General features: G+C 35.4%; 1 non-coding gene across 1 annotated transcript; it reads left to right on the top strand.

Moving 5' to 3' along the window:
* Window positions 1-12312: 12312 nt before the first annotated feature.
* On the top strand, window positions 12313-12416 carry LOC122302012. Its single transcript, XR_006240263.1, has one exon. It is a non-coding gene; the product is annotated as a small nucleolar RNA R71 (small nucleolar RNA).
* Window positions 12417-23011: the final 10595 nt, after the last annotated feature.

Here is a 23011-nt window from a genome sequence, read left to right as displayed (position 1 = left end):
TCATTTACATATAAGCCTAGTATACAAGCTTTCATAAAGTAAAACAAAATCATACTTGATGAGAACAAAGCTAGAGGTAGCCTTAAAGATCCTTTACAAGTTCTGTATGGGCCAATTACAAGATCAAGAGGCAAGAAGATCAAGAATGCAATGATTGGTACAAACCACCTGGAATGTAGCTAGGAAGAGCCAAACACTCAAGATGGGTCTGAAGGAAGGAGAGCCAGTTTTGATCCACTTGATACAAGCTGTGAAAGACATGACTTAGAGATAGGGCCAATTATTGTTAAAGCTTTCAATTTATTATTAGTTTAGAATAAGTGAGCTTGAGGATGTTTAGCCCACATATGTTATATTTCTAATGAGTTAAGGTTTTTGGGTAGACCTTGTATTTTGGCCAAGGGCATATTTGAAAAGTTATTATTTTATGTGAACTAGGGTTTTAGAAGTACTGTAGCTCGGCGTTGTTCATGCTACAATACCAGCTGCACTATTCACTTAGGGTTTTTGGGGATTGTTATTTAAACCACTTGTAGCCTCATTTGAGAAGATTAGACAATATTGAATTTTCATTGTGAGTTGAGTTTACTCCTCTTGTTCATGATTGAACTTCTGAACTTATCAAAAGTAAATTACAATCTTTGTGGCGTTCCTCCTCTGTAATCTGGGTTCTTCAACGAGTTTAGATTTTAATATAATCTAGGTTCTTGAAACGAGATCTCAATGGGTCTAAATTCTCCATTCATAGACTTGAGTTTGGCTTTTTTGGATTTATTTTTCCAATATTGTTGTTGGGCCTCAAAGCGAGTCAATTGGGGTTCACATCATTTGGTATTTAGAGCTCGGTTTCCAATCAGGTCTAATTCTATCTTTTATTTCTTGTATTTTTAATTCTAGGGTTTCATTATTCTAGGGTTACAACAAAACAAAAAACAAAAACAAAAAAAAAAGTGTAGAAATTCGTTTTTCCTAGGGCTGCCAAATTACTCTATCATTTTGGTTTCATGTTCATCATCATAGGGTGGCAAAATTCCTTGTTTGAGGGCTGCCAAAATTTGCACCTTCTAGGGTTTGAAATTTATAGGGTTTCATCGATTCTCTTCTATTTTCTTGTCAATTTTTATGTATTTGAATTCAATTTTTTGATTATCACAATTGAATATTTCTGTTTGTGGTTGAATTGTTGAGAAAAGAAAAGAAAAATAAAATTAAAAAATCCAAATTTTTATTTTATTGATTGAGCCTTATCTTTAAGGGGCTGAATACATTTTTTTAGTTGGTATCTTATTTCGTAATTACTCTTTCCATCGTATAAATTCTTTGAGTCTCGTGTCATTTTATTCCTTCCATTTTTTCTCTTGTACTTTGTTTCTTGGACCTAATTACTAGTTGGAATAAAACAATGTTGTATTGTCTTGATTGAGTTCAATTATTTCTTAAAGAACTTGAGTGGGAAAACTCTTGAAGTAAAAGGCAAGAGAGTAAGAGATCATTATCGGGAAAAAAAAAAAAACCAATTAAGAGTGAAACACAAGCGGAGTGTCATTATTCTAGTATAAACACATAAGGGAGAGTGTGAGGTCTTTTCCACTAACACTTCTTTTTTTGGGCAGCACGTATGATGTCTCATAAGAGTGACATATCACCGAAGGGGATGACAAATAACTCATTTGTGTTGTAATCCATGCAATAACAATTTGAACAGTTAAACATGATGTTAGGGGAAGTGAGGGATATGATGGATCAACAAGATGAAGTAATTAGAAATTTGCATGGTGGGAGAGATAGTAGGAGACATGAACCTAGAAGAGAACATGAGTATGAAGATGAAGGAGATAGTGAGAATGAGGAAGACCTAATGTCTGAATTTGGGATGGGTAGGCATAGAGGAGTTAGGTGTGAAAGAGGATTTAAGGGGAACCCACGGGGTCGTGATGGAGTAGATAGGGACCTTGAGAGCATCAAAATGAAAATACCATCTTTTCAAGGTAGAACTGACCTGAAGCTTATTCAGAGTGGGAGAAGAAGATAGAGTTGATATTTGATTGTCATAACTATTTAGAGGAGAAGAAAGTGAAGTTGGCAGTAATTGAGTTCACTAATTATGCTATTATTTGGTGGGATCAATTAGTGACCAATAGGAGGAGGAATTATGAGAGGCCTATCGAGACATGAGGAGAGTTGAAAGCTCTCACGAGGTGCAGATTTGTACCTAGCCACTACTATAGGGATCTCTACCAAAAATTACAAAATCTTATACAGGGGTCTAGGAGTGTGGAGGACTACCATAAGGAGATGGAGGTGGCTATGATACGGGCAAATGTAGAGGAGGATAGGGAGGCCACTATGGCTAGATTTTTGTGTGGTTTGAATAGGGAGATAGCTAATGTGGTTGAGTTGCAACATTATGTAGAAATAGAATACATGGTGCACATGGCTATGAAGGTGGAGAGGCAATTAAAGAGGAAATGTACATCAAGGTACACTTCGGTTTCTAGCACTCCTTGGAAACCAAAGTGGGAGAAAGATGATCGAGCTGTGACAAAGGCAAAGACCGAACCACCTAAGGGAAAAGATGAAGGAACTAGCAACAAACCCAAGGTAGCATCCCAACCTTCTAGAAATAGAGATATTAAATGCTTTAAGTGTTTGGGTTCAGGGCACATTACTTCTCAATGTCCAAACAAACGTGTGATGATTATGCGTGACAATGGGGAAGTGATGACTACAAGTGAGGATGATAGTGATGAGATGCCCGAGTTGGAGGATGCTAGTAATGATGATGGAGTAGAATACCCTATAACAGGTGAGTCTCTTGTTGCTAGGCGTGCTCTCAATACAAAAATTAAGATAGATGATGTAGAGCAGCAGAGGGAGAACATTTTCCATACTAGATGCCACAACAATAACAATGTATGTAGTATGATCATTGATGGAGGGAGTTGTACTAATATCGCTAACACTACTTTAGTTGAGAAATTGAATTTACCTACATTGAAATATCCTAGACCATACAAATTACAGTGGTTGAATGATTGTGGGGAGGTTAAGATGGATAGACAAGTGTTAGTTACTTTTTTCCATTGGAAAGTATCAGGATGAAATACTTTGTGATGTTGTGCCTATGCATGCTGGCCATATCTTATTGGGGAGGCCGTGACAATATGATAAGAGAGTGATACATGATGGATTCAAAAACATGTACAACTTTGTAAAGGAGGGCAAAACAATCAAGCTTGCTCCTTTAACTCCAAGACAGGTCTATGAGGACCAATTGAAACTGAAAAATGAGGTTATTCAAAAAAGAAAGAGTGAAAATAAGAGTGATCAAAAAAGAAAGAGTGAAAAAGAAATTAAGCAAAAAAAGAAAGAGTGAAAAGAGATTGAGCAAAAAATAAAGAGTGATAGTGAAAATGAGCAAAAAAAAAAGAGTGAAAAAGAAAGAGAGTCTACAAAGAAAAAAGGAAAGACAAAAGTGAGTTTCTGTGCAAGAGAGAGTGAGGTTAAGAGGGCTTTCTTAGCAGATCGTCCAATGATTTTTCTTGTTTATAAAGAGTCTTATCTTAATCTTGATGAAACTAACCAGTCTCTTCGTAGTTTGGTTATTTATTTTTTGCAGAAGTTTGAGGATGTATTCCCAAAGGAAATGCCTCATGAGTTGCCACCCATTAGAGGCATTGAGCATCAGATTGATTTTGTGCCCGGGGTTGCTATTCCAAACCAACCAACTTATAGGAGTAATCCTGAGGAGACAAATGAGCTTTAGAGGCAAGTTGAGGATTTGATGAGCAAGGGGTATGTGAGGGAAAGCATGAGCCCATGTGCAGTGCTAGTGCTACTAGTGCCCAAGAAGGATGGGATGTGGAGGATGTGCGTTGATTGTAGGGCGGTCAACAATATTACGGTAAAGTATCATCATCCCATTCCTAGATTAGATGATATGCTCGATGAATTACATGGCTCATGTATTTTCAGTAAAATTGATCTTAAAAGTGGGTACCATCAAATTAGAATGAAAGAGGGTGATGAATGGACTGCTTTTAAGACTAAGTATGGGCTTTATGAATGGTTGGTTATGCCATTTGAACTTACAAATGCACCCAGTACTTTCATTAGATTAATGAACCATGTCCTACGTACGTTTATAGGCAAGTTTGTGGTTGTGTACTTTGATGACATCCTAGTGTACAGCAAGCACTTAAATGAACATATTGAGCATTTGAGATATGTATTTGATGTGTTGAGATGTGAAAAGTTGTATGATAATTTCAAGAAATGTACCTTTTGCATGGAGAAAGTTGTTTTTCTTGGTTATGTTGTTAGTAAAAAAGGTATTGAAATGGATGAAAAGAAAGTCAAGGCCATCAAGGACTGGCCAACACCAAAGAGCATCACTGAGGTAAAAAGCTTTCATGGTTTAGCTAACTTTTATCAGTGTTTTGTTAAAGACTTTAGCACCATTGCTACACCACTCACTGAAGTAATTAAAAAGAATGTTGGGTTTCATTGGGGGGCTAATCAAGAGAATGCTTTTGCCACTATTAAAGAAAGATTGTGCTCTACACCCATGTTAGTATTACCTAATTTTAACAAAACTCTTGAGATTGAATGTGATGCCTCAGGAATAGGGATTGGAGCCGTTTTGATGCAGGATAGGCAGCCCATCGCCTTCTTCAGTGAGAAGCTAAGTGAGGCATCCCTGAAGTACCCTAATTATGACAAAGAGCTTTATGCTCTTGTTCATGCATTAGAGACTTGGCAGCACTACCTGTGGCCTAGGTAATTTGTGATCCACACCGATCATAAATCATTGAAGTATCTCAAGGTTCAAGGTAAGTTGAATAAGAGGCATGCTAGATAGATGAAATACATTGAGACCTTTCCATATGTCATCCGTTACAAGCAAGGTAAGGAGAACGTTTTTGCTGATGCTTTATCCCGAAGGTATGTACTTCTTACTTCTATGAGTGCTAAAATGCTTGGGTTTGAATATGTGAAGGACCTGTATGCCGATGATGCTTGTTGCTCCTAAATTTTGACTCAAATTAATGAACCAAAAATTAGTACAGTTTTACCTGCAAATATACACAGGGATCGAATACACAGGGATTGACTTTTGTGATAAAGAAAATAAATTCAGACAATGAAACAAAATTACTAAAAGAAACGTACAATCGAATATAAAGATGAAGATTTATAAAATAAATGAATCAAACTAAAATGATAAAATGAATTGATATAGAGAAAGACTAATGTTTCGAGGATTCGTCTAATAATTTATGATATTGTTTCCGATCGATTTACTTCAATTAAACTAGAATAATGAGTCTGTTTAATTGGAAGATTTAGCATTTAAGATCAAGAAAAATAGTCCCTTATGATTAAGCGTGAACGATTGATGATTAAAACATTCACAAATCTATTTGAATATCATAGGGATTTCTCAAGCATTCACTATATTCGAAAATCACAATAAATCAAGATAAATATATAGATAATCAAAATAACCAATAATAAAATCTTTCAATCAATCAAGCTCAGAAAATAAATTTTACGTTGATCCAAAAACAATATTTAAATCATTAAACTTCACCTCTAACCTTAGTATGAAAATTTAGCCAACCATGTTTATCATAAGTGCTATAGAAATCACATAAATATTCTCCATTAGAAAAATAAAACACAAGAAATATCAAGAAATAACTATAGGCAATAAAATCTGGAAAGCCGAAAACCAACTTCCTTAGACGTAAAACGTAAAAAAAAAAAAAAAACAAAACCAAAATGAAGTAAGCTGCTTAATTTCCGTCTGGACGAAAACTCTGCTTCAGCAAAATAAAACTCCCTCTCCAGACTTTTCTTCACTCTCTTCACCGACTTCTCTCTTCAAAAGCAGCATTGACTCTCCCTCAACTACCTTCCAATCAATTCAAAGCACAAGGATTTAATGAAATCAGAACAACCCCCAACATCGACTTCCTGCAAAAATCACACTAATCCCAGCCAATCAAACTAACCCCAGCTGACCGACTCCCTTCATCTCCAGAAAATCTCCCACGTCAATACTCTCTCAGCATCTCTCAACTCCCCACATCCCTACACATCCAAGAAAAATAAAAATAAAAAACTCCTTCAGTTAATTCCAAGCAAAGGACAGATACCTTTGATATCAGCTATGGTCCATCCTATTGCCTCTTTGTATTCAATGAGAACACCAATTAATTTTCTCTCCTGAATTTCATCCAGTTTTGATGAGATGACCACTGGTAATGTCTCTACTTGGCCTAAAAATGCATATTTGAGATCAGCAGGTAGAGGTCTCAAGTCGAGTTTTGGTGTTTGCACACTTGAGGAGAGAGACACGACATTATGAGGTGGTAATTCCTCAAAACGTGTTCTCTATTTATCAATGTCCATTATAGGAGTAGATTCTAGCAAAAAATTCATAGATGCAAGCACAGAATCATCATCAAAATTTTCACTATGAACCAAACAAGCCTCAAGAGGGTTAGAAAGAATTGACAAATCAAATTTATTTTGAACAAGAGTTTGGATCAGATTTACTTCATGCACATCATCATCATCGCCAGGTTGTTTACAAATATCGAAAATATTCAACTCCAAAGTCATGCTGCCAAAAGAAATCATCATCACACCACTCTTATAATTTATTAAAGCATTTGAAGTCGCAAGTAATGGTCTACGCAAAATTATAGGAATTTGAGTGCAAACATCAAAGACAGGTTCTGTGTCCAAAACAATGAAATCCACTGGGAAGTAAAATTTTCCTACTTGAACTAGCGCATCCTCAACTATCCCTCTCGGTATTTTAATTGAACGATCAGCAAGTTGGAGTGTTACCTTGGTGGGTTTAAGCTCACCAAGACCTAACTGCTCATATACCTAGTAGGGTAGGAGGTTAACACTAGTTTCGAGGTCAAGTAAAGCTTTTTCAATTTTAAAATTTTCAATCATGCACGAAATTGTTGGACAGCCCGGGTCTTTATATTTTTGAGGAGAATTGTTCTGGAGGATGGCGCTTACCTGCTCAGTGAGAAAGGCTTTCTTCTACACTTTCATCGTACGCTTCACTGTGCACAAATCTTTCAAAAATTTAGTATACGATGGAATTTGTTTGATTGCATCCAACAAAGGAATGTTGATTTTTACTTTTTTGAAAATTTCAAGAATATCAATATTTTGAACCAACTTGTGAGAATGTTGCAACCTTTGGGGAAATGGGGAAGGTATTGGGGCTTTCATAGGCATATCTAATTCAACCTTCTCAAGTTCACCATCACTCTTAGAATTTAAAGAATTGTTGGTCTCATCAACTTTCGTTGTTGAAATACTCTTATCAATTATTTTTCCACTGCGTAGAATGGTGATGGACTTGGCATGTTCAAATTTTGAATCAGGAGGATTTGAATTTCTTACCTCAAATTTACCTTCGGGATTCGGCTGAGGTTGAGCAGAAAACTTACCCTTTTCTTGAGCATGCAATGCGAAGGTCAAGTCGCTAATAGAACTTCTCATCTCAGTAATGGCTTGCATTGTCTGAGTGTTGATATTGGTCTATCCCTGCATAAAAGTTTATAATGTCTCCTCAAGGGTTTTCTTATGTGAAGGCACATAAGGAGTAGAAGAAGATGACCCTTGAGGATTTTGATTTGAATTTGACTTGTTCTTCCAACTAAAGTTGGGGTGATTTCTCCATCCAGGATTATATGTTTCCAAATAAGGGGAAAAAAATGGTATCTTATAAGAATTCATGACATTTGGTTGTTCGTGCAGCACCTCTTTAAAAGCGAGGATTGTTGGACAATCCTGAGTTAGGTGTCCACTAATCTCACATATGCTACAATTCTCTTCTTCTTTTTCAATGGCCTTAGCTGAATTTACCTTCCTAAGTTCCATGGCTTCGACTTTACTTGTCAGACTTGCTATCTTAGCATTCACATCATCATTTCCTTTAAGAACATACATACCTTCTTGAGACATGGCACTGAGCTTGGGCTTATTTGACCGATCAGAACGATCTGTGTTATCCCAAGATTGGGCATTTTCAGCTAACTGGTCAAAATAGTCCCAAGCATCATCAGTATCTTTATTTAAAAATTCACCGTTATACATCATTTCTACAAACTCACGCATTTGAGATGTTAAACCTCCATAAAAAAATAAAAAATAAAAAACTAGTGGTTTGCCAAGTCTCATAGCCATGATGTGGGCAAGTTAGTAATAATTCTTTAAAATACTCTCAACACTAAAAAAATGTTTCATTTTCTTTTTGAGAAAAATTCATAATATTTCTGCGAAAAGTGTTGGTCCTATGAGTTGGGAAAAACTTTTTCAAAAATTCTCTTTGCATTTCTTGCCATGTGCCAATAGATTTTGGTCTCAAGGAGTTCAGCCAATTTTTAGTTTTTTCTTTCAAAGAAAATGGAAACAACTTTAATCTAACAACATCATCATTGATAGTTTGGGTTTGTAAAGTTGCACAAACTTCTTCAAATTCTTTCTGAGTCTAAGCCATGAAACTTGGGAAGTAATTGCATTAGTCCCGGTTTTAAATCAAAATTTTTCATATTTGTAGAAAAAATCATGCAAGATTGGGTACTTGTCCTTGTTGGCTGCAAATACTCGCGCAAAGTTCTCATTGGTGGACTATTTTGTGCCTCCTCATTTTCTTGTTCGTCATGAACACTATGATTATCAGCCATGGTATTAGAATGATAATTTTTGGAATCACCAGACAACTTATCAACCAATTCTTTTAAAACAATTTCCTCTCTTCTCAATCTACCAGTTTGATCACGTTGCCACGAGATCATTCATCATAGAGGATCGAGCACATTCAAAGACTAAAAAGAAAACAAAATGCAAAACAAGATAGAAATTTAAATATATATTTTTTTTGTTTGAAACAAAATTACCAAGTGATATGAATATGGAAGCAATGTTACTTGATCCTTTTCCGTCAAAATAACAAAAATTGTACCTGCAAAAAGAATACGAGAAAATTAGCAAAAGATTACTAAAATATTTTTTTTCTTTTCTAAAAAAATATTATAACACGTTGCAATCCCCGACAACGGCGCCAAAAACTTGTTGCTCCTAAACTTTGACTCAAATTAATGAACCAAAAATTTATTACAATTTTCCTTCAAGTATACAGGTGTTGTAGTATCTTACAGGATCGAATTCACAGGGATTGACTTTTGTGATAAAGAAAATAAACTCAGACAATGAAACAAAATTACTAAAAGAAACGTACAATCGAATATAAAGATGAAGATTTATAAAATAAATGAATCAAACTAAACTGATAAAATGAATTGATATAGAGAAAGACTGAGGTTTTGAGGATCTGTCTAATAATTTATGATATTGTTTCTAATCGATTTACTTCAATTAAATTAGAATAATGATTCCGTTTAATTGAAAGATTTAGCATTTAAGATCAAGAAAAATAGTCGCTTATGATTAAGCGTGAATGATTGATGATTAAAACATTAACAAATCTAATTGAATATCACAGGAATTTCTCAAGCATTCACTGTATTTGGAAATCACAATGAATCAAGATAAATATATAGATAATCAAAATATCCAATAATAAAATCTTTCAATCGATCAAGCTCAGAAAATAAATTTTACGTTGATCCAAAAATAATATTTAAATCATTAAACTTCACCTCTAACCTTAGTATGAAAATTTAGCCAACCATGTTTGTCATAAGTGCTATAAAAATCACATAAATATTCTCCATCAGAAAAATAAAACACAAGAAATACCAAGAAATAACTATAGGCAATAAAATCTAGAAAGCCGAAAACCAACTTCCCTAAACGTAAAACGTAAAAAAAAAAAAGAACAAAAACAAAATGAAGTAAGCTACTTAATTTCCATCTAGATGAAAACTCTGCTTCAACAAAATAAAACTCCCTCTCCAGACTTTTCTTCACTCTCTTCACCGACTTCTCTCTTCAAAAGCAGCACCGACTCTCCCGCAACTACCTTCCAATCAATTCAAAGCACAAGGATTTAATGAAATGAGAACAACCCCCAACATCGACTTCCTGCAAAAATCACACTAATCCCAGCAAATCAAACTAACCCCAGCTGACCGACTCCCTTCATCTCCAGAAAATCCCCCACGTCAATACTCTCTCAGCATCTCTCAACTCCCCACGTCCCTACACGTGCAAGAAAAATTAAAATAAAAAACTCCTTCAGTTAATTCCAAGCAAAGGACTGATACCTTTGATATCAGCTATGGTCCATCCTATTGCCTCTTTGTATTCAATGAGAACACCAATTAATTTTCTCTCTTAAATTTCATCCAGTTTTGATGAGATGACCACTGGTAATGTCTCTACTTGGTCAAAAAATGCATATTTGAGATCAGCAGGTAGACGTTTCAAGTCGAGTTTTGGTGTTTGCACACTTGAAGATAGAGACACGACATTATGAGGTGGTAATTCCTCAAAACGTGTTCTCCATTTATCAGTGTCCATTATAGGAGTAGATTCTAGCAAAAAATTCATAGATGCAAGCACAGAATCATCATCAAAATTTTCACTATGAACCAAACAAGTCTCAAGAGGGTTAGAAAGAATTGACAAATCAAATTGATTTTGAACAAGAGTTTGGATCAGATTTACTTCATGCACATCATCATCATCGCCAGGTTGTTTACAAATATCGAAAATATTCAACTCCAAAGTCATGTTGCCAAAAGAAATCATCATCACACCACTCTTACAATTTATTAAAGCATTTGAAGTCGCAAGTAATGGTCTACGCAAAATTATAGGAATTTGAGTGCAAACATGAAAGACAGGTTCTGTGTGCAAAACAATGAAATCCACTGAGAAATAAAATTTTCCAACTTGAACTAGCGCATCCTCAACTATCCCTCTCGGTATTTTAATTGAACAGCAAGTTGGAGTGTTACCTTGGTGGTTTTAAGCTCACCAAGACCTAACTGCTCATATACCGACTAGGGTAGGAGATTAACACTAGCTCCGAGGTCAAGTAAAGCTTTTTCAATTTTAAAATTTCCAATCACGAAGGAAATTGTTAGACAACCCGGGTCTTTATATTTTTGAGGAGAATTGTTCTGGAGGATGGCGCTTACCTGCTCAGTGAGAAAGGCTTTCTTCTGCACTTTCATCGTACGCTTCGTTGTGCACAAATCTTTCAAAAATTTAGTATACGATGGAATTTGTTTGATTGCATCCAACAAAGGAATGTTGACTTTTACTTTTTTGAAAATTTCAAGAATATCAATATTTTAAACCAACTTGTGAGAATGTTGCAACCTTTGGGGAAATGGGGAAGGTATTGGGGATTTCATAGGCATATTTAATTCAACATTCTCAAGTTCACCATCACTCTTGGAATTTAAAGAATTGATGGTCTCATCAACTTTCGTTGTTAAAATACTCTTATCAATTATTTTTCCACTGCGTAGAGTGGTGATGGACTTGGCATGTTCAAATTTTGAATCAGAAGGATTTGAATTTCTTATCTCAAATTTACCTTTGGGATTCGGCTGAGGTTGAGCAGAAAACTTACCATTTTCTTGAGCATGCAATGCGAAGGTCAAGTCGCTAATAGAACTTCTCATCTCAGTAATAGCTTGCATTGTCTGAGTGTTGATATTGGTCTGTCCCTGCATAAAGTTTATAATGTTTCCTCAAGGGTTTTCTTATGTGGAGGCACATAAGGAGTAGAAGAAGATGGCCCTTGAGGATTTTGATTTGAATTTGACTTGTTCTTCCAACTAAAGTTGGGGTGATTTCTCCATCCAGGATTATATGTTTCCGAATAAGGGGAAAAAATGGTCTCTTATAAGAATTCATGACATTGGCTTGTTCGTGCAGTACCTCTTTAAAAGCGGGGATTGTGGGACAATCCTGAGTTAGGTGTCCACTAATCTCACATACGCCAGAATTCTCTTCTTCTTTTTCAATGGCCTTAGCTGAATTTACCTTCCTAAGTACCATGGCTTCGACTTTTCTTGTCAGACTTGCTATCTTAGCATTCACATCATCATTTCCTTTAAGAACATACATTCCTTCTTGAGACATGGCATTGAGTTTGAGCTTATTTGACCGATTCGAACGATCTGTGTTATCCCAAGATTGGGCATTTTCAGCTAACTGGTCAAAATAGTCCCAAGCATCATCAGCATCTTTATTTAAAAATTCACCGTTACACATCATTTCTACAAACTGACGCATTTGAGATGTTAAACCTTCATAAAAAAAAAAAAAAAAAAACTAATGGTGTGCCAAGTCTCATAGCCATGATGTGGGCAAGTTAATAATAATTCTTTAAAACACTCCCAACACTGAAAAAAAGTTTCATTTTCTTTTTGAGAAAAATTCATAATATTTCTGCGAAGAGTGTTGGTCCTATGAGTTGGAAAAAACGTTTTCAGAAATTCTCTTTGCATTTCTTGCCATGTGCCAATAGATTTTGGTCTCAAGGAGTTAAGCCAATTTTTAGCTTTTTCTTTCAAAGAAAATGCAAACAACTTTAATCTAACAACATCATTATTGATAGTTTGGGTTTGTAAAGTTGCACAAACTTCTTCAAATTCTTTCTGAGTCTAAGCTATGAAACTTGGGAAGTAATTGCATTAGTCCCGGTTTTAAATCAAAATTTTTCATATTCGTTGGAAAAATCATGCAAGATTGAGTACTTGTCCTTGTTGGCTGCAAATACTCGCGCAAAGTTCTCATTGGTGAATTATTTTGTGCCTCCTCATTTTCTTGTTCGTCATGAACACTATGATTATCAGCCATGGTATTAGAATGAGAATTTTTGGAATCACCAGACAACTTATCAACCAATTCTTTTAAAACAATTTCCTCTCTTCTCAATCTACAAGTTTGATCACGTTGCCACGAGATCATTCATCATAGAGGATCGAGCACATTCAAAGACCAAAAAGAAAACAAAATGCAAAACAAGCAAGAAATTAAAATATTTTTTTTGTTTGAAACGAAATTACCAAATGATATGAATATGGAAGCAATGTTACTTGATCATTTTCCGTCAAAATAGCAAAAATTGTACCTGCAAAAAGAATATGAGAAAATTAGCAAAAGATTACTAAAATATATTTTTTCTTTTCTAAAAAAATATTATCACACGTTGCAATCCCCGACAACGGCTCTAAAAACTTTTTGCTCCTAAACTTTGACTCAAATTAATGAACCAAAAATTTAGTACAGTTTTGCCTGCAAGTATACAGGTGTTGTAGTATCTTACAGAATCGAATCCACAGGGTTTGACTTTTGTGATAAAGAAAATAAATTCAGACAATGAAACGAAATTACTAAAAGAAACGTACAATCGAATATAGAGAGGAAGATTTATAAAATAAATGAATCAAACTAAAATGATAAAATGAATTGATATAGAGAAAGACTAAGGTTTTGAGGATCCATCTAATAATTTATGATATTGTTTCCAATCGATTTACTTCACTTAAATTAGAATAATAATTCCGTTTAATTGAAAGATTTAGCATTTAAGATCAAGAAAAATAGTCGCTTATGATTGAGCGTGAATAATTGATGATTAAAACATTCACAAATCTATTTGAATATCACAGGGATTTCTCAAGCATTCACTGTATTTGAAAATCACAATGAATCAAGATAAATATATAGATAATCAAAATATCCAATAATAAAATCTTTCAATTGATCAAGCTCAGAAAATAAATTTTACGTTGATCCAAAAATAATATTTAAATCATTAAACTTCACCTCTAACCTTAGTATGAAAATTTAGCCAATCATGTTTATCATAAGTACTATAAAAATCAGATAAATATTCTCCATCAGAAAAATAAAACACAAGAAATACCAAGAAATAACTATAGGCAATAAAATCTGGAAAGCCAAAAACCAACTTCCCTATACGTAAAATGAAAAAAAAAAAAAAAAAAAAGAACAAAAACAAAATGAAGTAAGCTGCTTAATTTCCGTCTAGATGAAAACTCTGCTTCAACAAAATGAAACTCCCTCTCCAGACTTTTCTTCACTCTCTTCACCGACTTCTCTCTTCAAAAGCAGCACCGACTCTCCCTCAACTACCTTCCAATCAATTCAAAGCACAAGGATTTAATGAAATCAGAACAACCCCCAGCACCGACTTCCTGCAAAAATCACACTAATCCCAGCCAATCAAACTAACCCCAGTTGACCGACTCCCTTCATCTCCAGAAAATCCCCCACGTCAATACTCTCTCAGCATCTCTCAACTCCCCATGTCCCTACACGTCCAAGAAAAAAAAAAAAAACTCCTTCTGTTAATTCCAAGCAAAAGGATTTAATGAAATCCCAAAACCGACTTTTTTTTCCCTGCAGAAAATTCCCCCACGTCCCTTTTTATAGACTTTCACCGACTCTCTAAAGTGTCCCTCTCCACAAGTCAAGCATGGCACCTATCTTCAATGAATTCCCACCGATTTCTCTCTTTAATCCCTGTCAATCACGGCACCTCTCCCTTAAACTAAATCTCCACTCTTACATCCCTCTTATCAGCAAAATTAATTTATTTCTTCATCTTCAATTTCCCACCAACTCATGCACCGGCTTACCTTCTATCTAATCCAACGTCCCACCTTTTTTTCTTTTCTCGTACAACTCTCATCAATCCAAGTCAAGACGTTTTCAGCACCGGAGGATTAAGCACTTCCAATCAAGTCCACTTTAGCCGACATCAAATATTTGATTTCCATATAAAAGTCAAGCCAAACAACAAGAAGCTGCCTCAAGCCTTATGTTCACACTCCACCAAAAATTCAATCCCAACTTCATCTTTTTTTTCTCTTTTCACTATACATCCATATCACCCACCTCCATGTCCTTTACTTGTTTTTCTTTTCAACATGCCTCTACTTCGTTTCAGCCTCCTTTTTAGACTTTGACTTTGCATGTATTTGTCCACCGCAAACCATTTTCTTCATCGCATGTGTTTATGAACAATCAAGGTAAGAAAGTCAGCACCGAAAAGTCATCTTCATTTTGTGTCTTTTTTTTCAGCTGCTAAGTACACTACTTCCTTCCTTCTCTTCATTCCTCTCAATTAATATGCACTTTTGGTCAAAAGTTCCAACCGGATTCCATTTGAATTTTATTTAAGCTGAAAATAAGAAGAAAGAAATAACACTCAAAAATAAATTAAAAGAAAAATAGATTATCAAAAATATACTATATATGTGAGGAAATATTGTCCCATTAAATCATAGTTATAAAATTAAGCATAAACATGATATCAATCAATTAAAAATCACAACTCGTATTTATGCTTATTAACCATTTTTCCATCTAAAACCAATAATAGTGTCACGAATAATTTAAAATACATTAGTTTTAAATAGCTAAAACATGCAATATTTCAGCTCAATCACACCCCCAACTAGCTTATTGCTAATCCTTGAGCAAAATAGTGAAAATTAATTGAGATGAACATTGCATAAAGCTCAAAATTCAAACAAAAGCAATCAAGCATGATGGTTACTTGTTTAAAGAAAACAAATTGTGTGTGCCTAATTGTTCTATGCGTGAGTTATTGGTGTGTGAGGCACATGGTGGAGGATTAATGGGACACTTCGGTGTCAAGAAAACCTTAGACATATTGCATGAACATTTCTTTTGGCCTAAGGTTTTGCCACATGGGTTGTATACACCCTTACCCGTTCCTAGTGAGTAATGGGTAGACATATCTATGGATTTTGTTTTGGGGCTGCCTAGGACAAAAAGGGGCAGAGATTCTATATTTGTAGTTGTAGATATATTTAGCAAGATGGCACATTTCATTCCATGCCATAAAATAGATGATGCCACACATATAGCTGACTTGTTTTTCAGGGAGATAGTGCGACTCCATGGTGTGCCCAAGAGTATCTTTTCTGATAGGGATGTTAAATTTCTTAGCTACTTTCAGAAGGTGTTGTGAGGAAAATTAGGTACTAAGCAATTATTTTTCACTACTTGTCACCCACAGACTGAAGTAGTTTAAAGGACTTTAACTCAGCTTTTACACACTGTTGTTCATAAGAATTTAAAGACTTGGGAGAATTGTTTGCCATTTATAGAGTTTGCATACAATAGGACCATGCATACTATTACTTCATACTCTCCTTTTGAAATTGTTTATGGTTTTAATCCACTTACTCCTTTAGACTTGATGACTTTACCTGTTAATGGCAAGAGTAGCTTGGATGGACAAAAGAAAGCGGGGTTAGTGGAGTCACTTCATGAGAGGGTACGGCTTCAAATTGCCCAAAACTATGAAATGATTGCTTCCCAAGCTAATAAAGGACGAAGACGTGTCATCTTTGAACCAAGAGATTGTGTTTGGGTTCACATGCGCAAAGAAAGATTCCTAGCGCATTGACGAACTAAGTTGCATCCTTGAAGAGATGAACCTTTCCAAATTCTTGAAAAAATTAATGAGAATGCATATAAAGCAGATCTTCTAGGTGAGTATAATGTTTCTGCTATCTTCAATATTTCTGATCTTTCTCCTTTTGATATAGGTGAAGATTCGAGGTTGAATCCTTTTGAGGAGAGGGGGAATGATGGGAATCAAGGTAGAGGTAGCCTTAAAGATCTTTTGCAAGTTCCACATGGGCCAATTACAAGATCAAGGAAGCAATGCAAGGATTAGTGCAAATCACTTGGGATGAAGCTAGGAAGAGCCAAACACTCAAGATGGGTTCGAAGGAAGAAGAACCAGTTTTGATCCACTTGATACAAGTTGTGAAAGACATGACTTAGAGATAGAACCAATTGTTGTTAAGGCTTTCAATTTATTATTAGTTTAGAATAAGTGAGCTTGAGGATGCTTAGCCCACATACGTCAAATTTCTAATGAGCTGGGGTTGTTGAGTAGGCCTTGTATTTTGGCCAATGGCATATTTGAAAAGTTATTATTTTATGTGAACTAGGGTTTTAAAAGTACTGTAGCTCGGCACTATTCACGCTATAGTACCAGCGGCACTATTCACTTAGGATTTTTGGGGATTGCTATTTAAACCACTTGTAGCCTCATTTGAGAAGGTTAGACAATATTGAATTTTCATTGTGAGTTGATTTTACTCCTCTTGTTCTTGATTGAACTTCTGAACTTATCAAAGGTAAATCACAATTTTTGTGACATTCCTCCTCTGTATCTGGGTTCTTGATACGGGTTTTTCAACGGGTCTAGATTTTAATATAATCTAGGTTCTTGAAATGAGATCTTAACAGGTCTAGATTCTCCATTCATAGACTTGAGTTTGGCTTTCTTGGGTTTGTTTTTCCAATATTGTTGTTGGGTCTCAAAGCGAGTCGATTGGAGTTCACATCAATACTTTAGTAAAATACTGAAAATATACGAAAGAGATTGTGGAAGCACTTATTAAAAATCATTTATTCCTTATGTGCTTGATAAAAATTACTTAAAAGTTAAAATTGAAAACATAAAACTCAACATCCATGAACTGTCTAGGCCTCAACTTCATCGTTCTGAGTTAAGTCTCATCCCACAATTTCATTCTCATAGCGATCATTATCTAGGGTGGTTAAAACATAAAAAAAATGAGTTAAATACTCAATAAGAATTACATCATACAGTAAATAAAACTCAACATCCATGAGCTGTCTAGGCCTCTAGTTCATTGTTCTGAGTTAAGTCTCATCCCACAACTTCATTCTCATAGCGATCATTATTTGGGGTGGTTAAAACATAAAAAAATGAGTTGAATACTCAATAAGAATTACATCATACAGTAAATAAAATATCAACATACAATTTTCTTGAAAAAAGTGCATACGCAGAAATACATAACTAGACATGTACATGAAACATGCAGAATGTCTCAGCTTGCCTTTGACTTTCCTTGCTAGTACCCATTTTTGACCGTGTGAGGTGATATTGACAATCACTTTACCCTTGGCCACGGGTTAGAAATCCATAAATGAGGATGACAACACTACTAGTGTGTCAATCATGACAATGTAATATGTCTTTACCTCATGGGACGATCATACATATCATAACTCAGGTCATTACACATCTTGACTGTCATAGATACATACATTCATGATCAGACTTTCATGCTTTGTTATCATATCCAGCCTTATTATAATGCATGAAATTTTCATAAAATCATAGCTTGTCATATCATATTGTGATGTCAGGGAACAACATAAATTCATGATTTGCCATAAAATATCATGATGTATGTATATACAATGTAAACTATGACACATGCATAAAATCATGACACTTGTTTTTATCATGGCATTCCTAAATAGCTTTCATCAGGACTTGGGTAGGTAAATAGGGGCATCCAACAAGGGTTGTACATACATAACATTTTAAAAGAACATGTCGTTCATCATATGAACTACACAAATGTATGATCATGCTAATTATCTTGTAGTATCGATAAGATATTTTTGGCGCGTAACAGGTTCCCTATAAAATAGGTATGTGACTTGCATTAATTTCTAATTGCGTGGAAGAAAATAAGATGGGGGCTATACCAAGAAAGTTTAGAACCTCGCGAACATGTTGACAAAAGGGAAGCCATAGCCCCACCTAAAACATGGTGATGTAGAAAGCCACTTACCCAAAGAACCTCTCTGAGTCCACTGCACCTTGTCGTGGACCAGGTAGAACTAGTTCTACAGAGTCTGGGACTCTGTTTAGGTCCCACATAGAGGTGAGGTCTGACACCGTGGTGATGGTGGACTAGAAGTGCCCTAGGAACCACCCATCTTTAGAAGAACTGGCATCGATGGGGCCATCCCATGTCCCATGCATTTAGAAATGCATTTAGAAATGAGGTAAAGCCCCCAAAAGGAAAGCAGCAACCAACCTTTGACAGAAGCAAGCGAGACACACCCCTGCCAAGACAAGGGTACAAATGTGAAATAGGAAAGAAATCAAGAGATATGTTCATATTCCCTAATACTTTCTTTTCTTTCTGGGTGATTACTTTGGAAAAAACTAACTTAAGCATTGAAGGTATCCTCTGGTCGAAGAGGCCAAGCTAGCCTTCTTGATTTCAAGAATGAATGGGTTGCCCAAAACAAGCGAATGTGGTTGCTAGGGTGTGAAACATGACCTTAGCACTTTGATCCTCTAAGTTTCCAAAACATGTTGCTCACAGATGCCTGTAACTTATGTGGGGACTTGGTCACGAAAAGTAATGAGGCGAGGTGGTCGAACAATGGCAACAATTACGTTGAAATTAAGTTTTGTAATCTCTTCTCATTGTGGTATCTACATATATATCTCTACCTAATAGTTTTAGTTATATGTCTGAAAGCAAAAAATGAAGGGAATGAAAAACCATAGTGTTAGAAAGATATGGGCCACGATAGCTTGTCAAAAATGTAGAATGAGTTATATGCCGAGTCTAGGGGTATAATCTAAACTGACTACTCAACATGCAACTTGAATTATATAATGTTAAGTCAATTTGTGATTGATTCATTTATTAAATGATTTCATTGATCGTTATGATGATATTTTGATCGATTACTAAATGATAAAACTCATATAGAACTTGAATCAATTAATGCTCACAAATAAATTCAATAAAATATGTATTTTTGATTCATTTAATGTATTGTCTCATTCATTTCTTTCTTATTTTATAATCTATCTTATTTATTATTTTTTGAATGAAAAATACGAAACTAAAAAAAAAAATCTCTAGTTGAATTAGACTAGGCTCAATCAAGCACTTAGCTTGATTAACTCAATATCCAAGCAAAGTTCGGGTTCGATTTTCTATAAATTAAGCCAAGCTTGAGTTGAAATTTAGAAACTGGCTTTTATACATGCCAAGCTCAAGCCGAGTTTTGAGATATTTGAGCAAAGCTTGGACAGTCTCAATTCGCGCATCTCGGCTTAAATGCAACCCTAACCAGGTCCTATTGCACTTGGTTTCCATGTATGTGGGAGGCAGTCTCTATATCTTCGAGATGATAAAAATTGGAAATAGCACTAAATGACTCATAGGTAAGGCTTAATCTTTACAACATAGTACTAAATGACTCAATAGATAAAGAGAATTTTATGTATACAAATCATATTGTTGATGTATGGTGTGAAAATGAAAATAGCAGGCACATATGCCATAAAAATGGCAAGGCACAAAAGCCATTGCTCGGTCTGGCATCAGCAACGCACATAAAGATCTTGCATCGACTAGGAAGGACAAGGCATAAAGGCTGTTCGAAAGCTTTTTAGAGAGAAAACCTCTTCCACCTCTCTAGAAAACTCCATCACTTCGAGTGTCATTGCTGGAGAGGAGGGCTCAATGCCTCCTCTCATTTTCCTTTCCATTTCTGCATTGTGTATACACTTTCATATTAGTGCATGTTTAGGATTATGTTAGGAAATATAGCTTATAACTGTATGACTTATAACTTATAACTTAAGTAATAAGTTCTACTATTAAAAATTTATTTACTGTTTGGTTACCATATGTTTAAATCACTTTAAAACATATTACATTTGTTTGGAAAGAAATTAAAAAAGTACTTTCTGAAGTAGAAATAATGATTATTCAAATTTTTAAAAATTATAATCATATCCTTGAAAGTTTGAAAGTTATAATTATCTTAAAGTTGTATGAATATTTTTCATCCATTGACAGTCTTTTTAGAATTCGAATTACTTTCCGCATTATTTGGAAAAGCACGTTTCCTCAAACGTACTTTTTAACTTATTTGAGGTTTAAAATGCTTTAATATATAACACCTAAACGACATAATTTTGTCATTAAAGAGCTTTTAAAAGCTATTTAAGCACTTTTTAAGACTCATACCGCAACCCCAAACAAGCCCTTAGTGTTCCCCCCCCTCCCTCCACCTGTTGGGTTTTGGTCAGATCTATTGCTTTCCTGCCTACATCTATCAACACTCGCCCCACCACTGCATCCCTCAGCCACCGATCTACTGGGATGAAGTAGAATCATGCCAAAAAGTTCGGCGAGTGGTCCTCATGTGCCGCTGCCTCGACTCCTCAAACGGCTACACACGCTGTACCAATATATTCTCCACAATGAGATCTTCTAGATCTGGTCTACCCCATCTCCATTCCACCGGAGCGTGGCTGCCACGCGCCATCACAAAAGCGTGAAAACACAAATGACTGGTAGTAGATTAGTCCACCCAATGACGTCTTTTCCACTATACTATCGCTTTTCCTAGCTAGTAATCAAGATGACGTGATCGTGATAGTCTCCTACAGTTGGACTAGATTAGTAAAATGCAGAGCACTCGTCTCGACTGCAGCTTTTAGTCATAGGTTTATAGTCTGTTTATCAGACTATGTTAAAACTGGGTTTAAGCGGCTTCCTCGTGTGGAAATGGGTTGGAGCCAATCTTTTGGTGAGATAATCAAGTTTGTTGTTCTTATTTTTAGTGTTGCTTTTGCTTGTTTTGGGATGACCATTGAAAACTTCGAGGAAAAAAAAGTCATTTTTTTCTTCCTCGTCCTTCGTGTTTGGCTAAGACCATTAACGAGTCTCCACTTGGAGTTGGATTTGTTAACGTTGGATATGACACGTGGTTTCCTTCCTTCTATCTTTTCATGTCCAGAGCTAGGGTTCTCTCATATATTTTGTTAGATTCCTTTTTCACCCTCGTCCTACTTTGTTAGTTGAAACCATTACTCTTGCATTTATATACCTCTTAAATGTGAGAAGAACATATGTGTATGTATATCCACAGGAACATAGGTGCAAAAGGTGAAGGTCAAGAAAAGGAACGAACAAAAAAAAACATCTAGGAAAGGTCATTTTCTGAAGATACAAACAAGAAATCTCGACTTGGAAGTTGATAGGTAAAGAGCTGGCTCAATTATTTAAGAGCAATAATGATTTCCTTATAAAACGAATAACTAGAATTATAATAATTGATTCATTTTTTATTTTTATTTTTTTGGGGTATGATCTTGAGGCTAAGCAAATGGCAGTGATTTTGAGGTCTATTTTTTTACTAAGAAATATTTACTATACAAATGAAGTAACTAAAATAAAGAAGATAAAAGATGCGGTAGATACTAGATATTCTCTTTGTTTGTTTGTTTTTCTTTTTCTCTTTTCCTTTTTTTTTTTTTTTTTTTTTTTTGCTGGTTTTGGGTGTATTCTAAGATAAAAGATTTCAGAGTTTAAAATAGGATGATGTTAGAAATACTAGATCAAAGACACAGTGGAAGCGATGTTACCTTATTAGAAATATCTTAGATCTAGCACGATTGTTCTACGGATTCTTCACGTTGATGTTCATCTTCACATCGATGATGGAATGTGCTACGTAGTAGAAAACCAGAGTATCACTCACTTATTCAACAACCTAAGTGTTTTGCCTCGAGAGAGATTTTTCTTTTTTTTTTTTCCCTTCACTAAGTCTGTTTTCTGCCAAGGGATGAAGGATTGATAGATCAACCGTCCACAATACCCATTGACTGGCCTTTAGTGTGACGCCCCCAAATCCCCACGCAGGAACACGGGGAAATCGAGACGTCCGGATGATGACATCACGGGTCATCATCCTATCGACGAGTGCCAAGTGTGTGTAAGAGCAACAAATGTGCAAAAGGAAACGCAACGGATAATGAAAGTCATATAACTAAGTACCAGAATTTTTCTTAATATAATACAAGCTGTTTAAAACATACATAAATAAAATATTACATAACACAAATATAGTTTTAAAAATGGCTACAAAGCATAACTTCAACTCAAAACTCTGGCGAAGCCGCATCCTCAGGCTCAGCCTCCTCCTCCTCCTCGAACCCCGCACCAAAATCTACGGAACCAAAAATGGCGCCGCAGGTAAGTAAAATCCAAACACCACCAGATAAAAATATATAAAACTCAAACAATATGCATGAAGTATGCCCAATGCACATGTCTCATAAACCACATCTCAAAATCCATAAAAACATATTTTTCCGCGCACGCCAAAAATC

Source organism: Carya illinoinensis, chromosome 2 (genome assembly GCF_018687715.1).
Source record: "Carya illinoinensis cultivar Pawnee chromosome 2, C.illinoinensisPawnee_v1, whole genome shotgun sequence".
In the NCBI taxonomy this organism is placed as follows: domain Eukaryota; kingdom Viridiplantae; phylum Streptophyta; class Magnoliopsida; order Fagales; family Juglandaceae; genus Carya; species Carya illinoinensis.
This window is presented reverse-complemented; position numbering and strand designations above follow the sequence as displayed.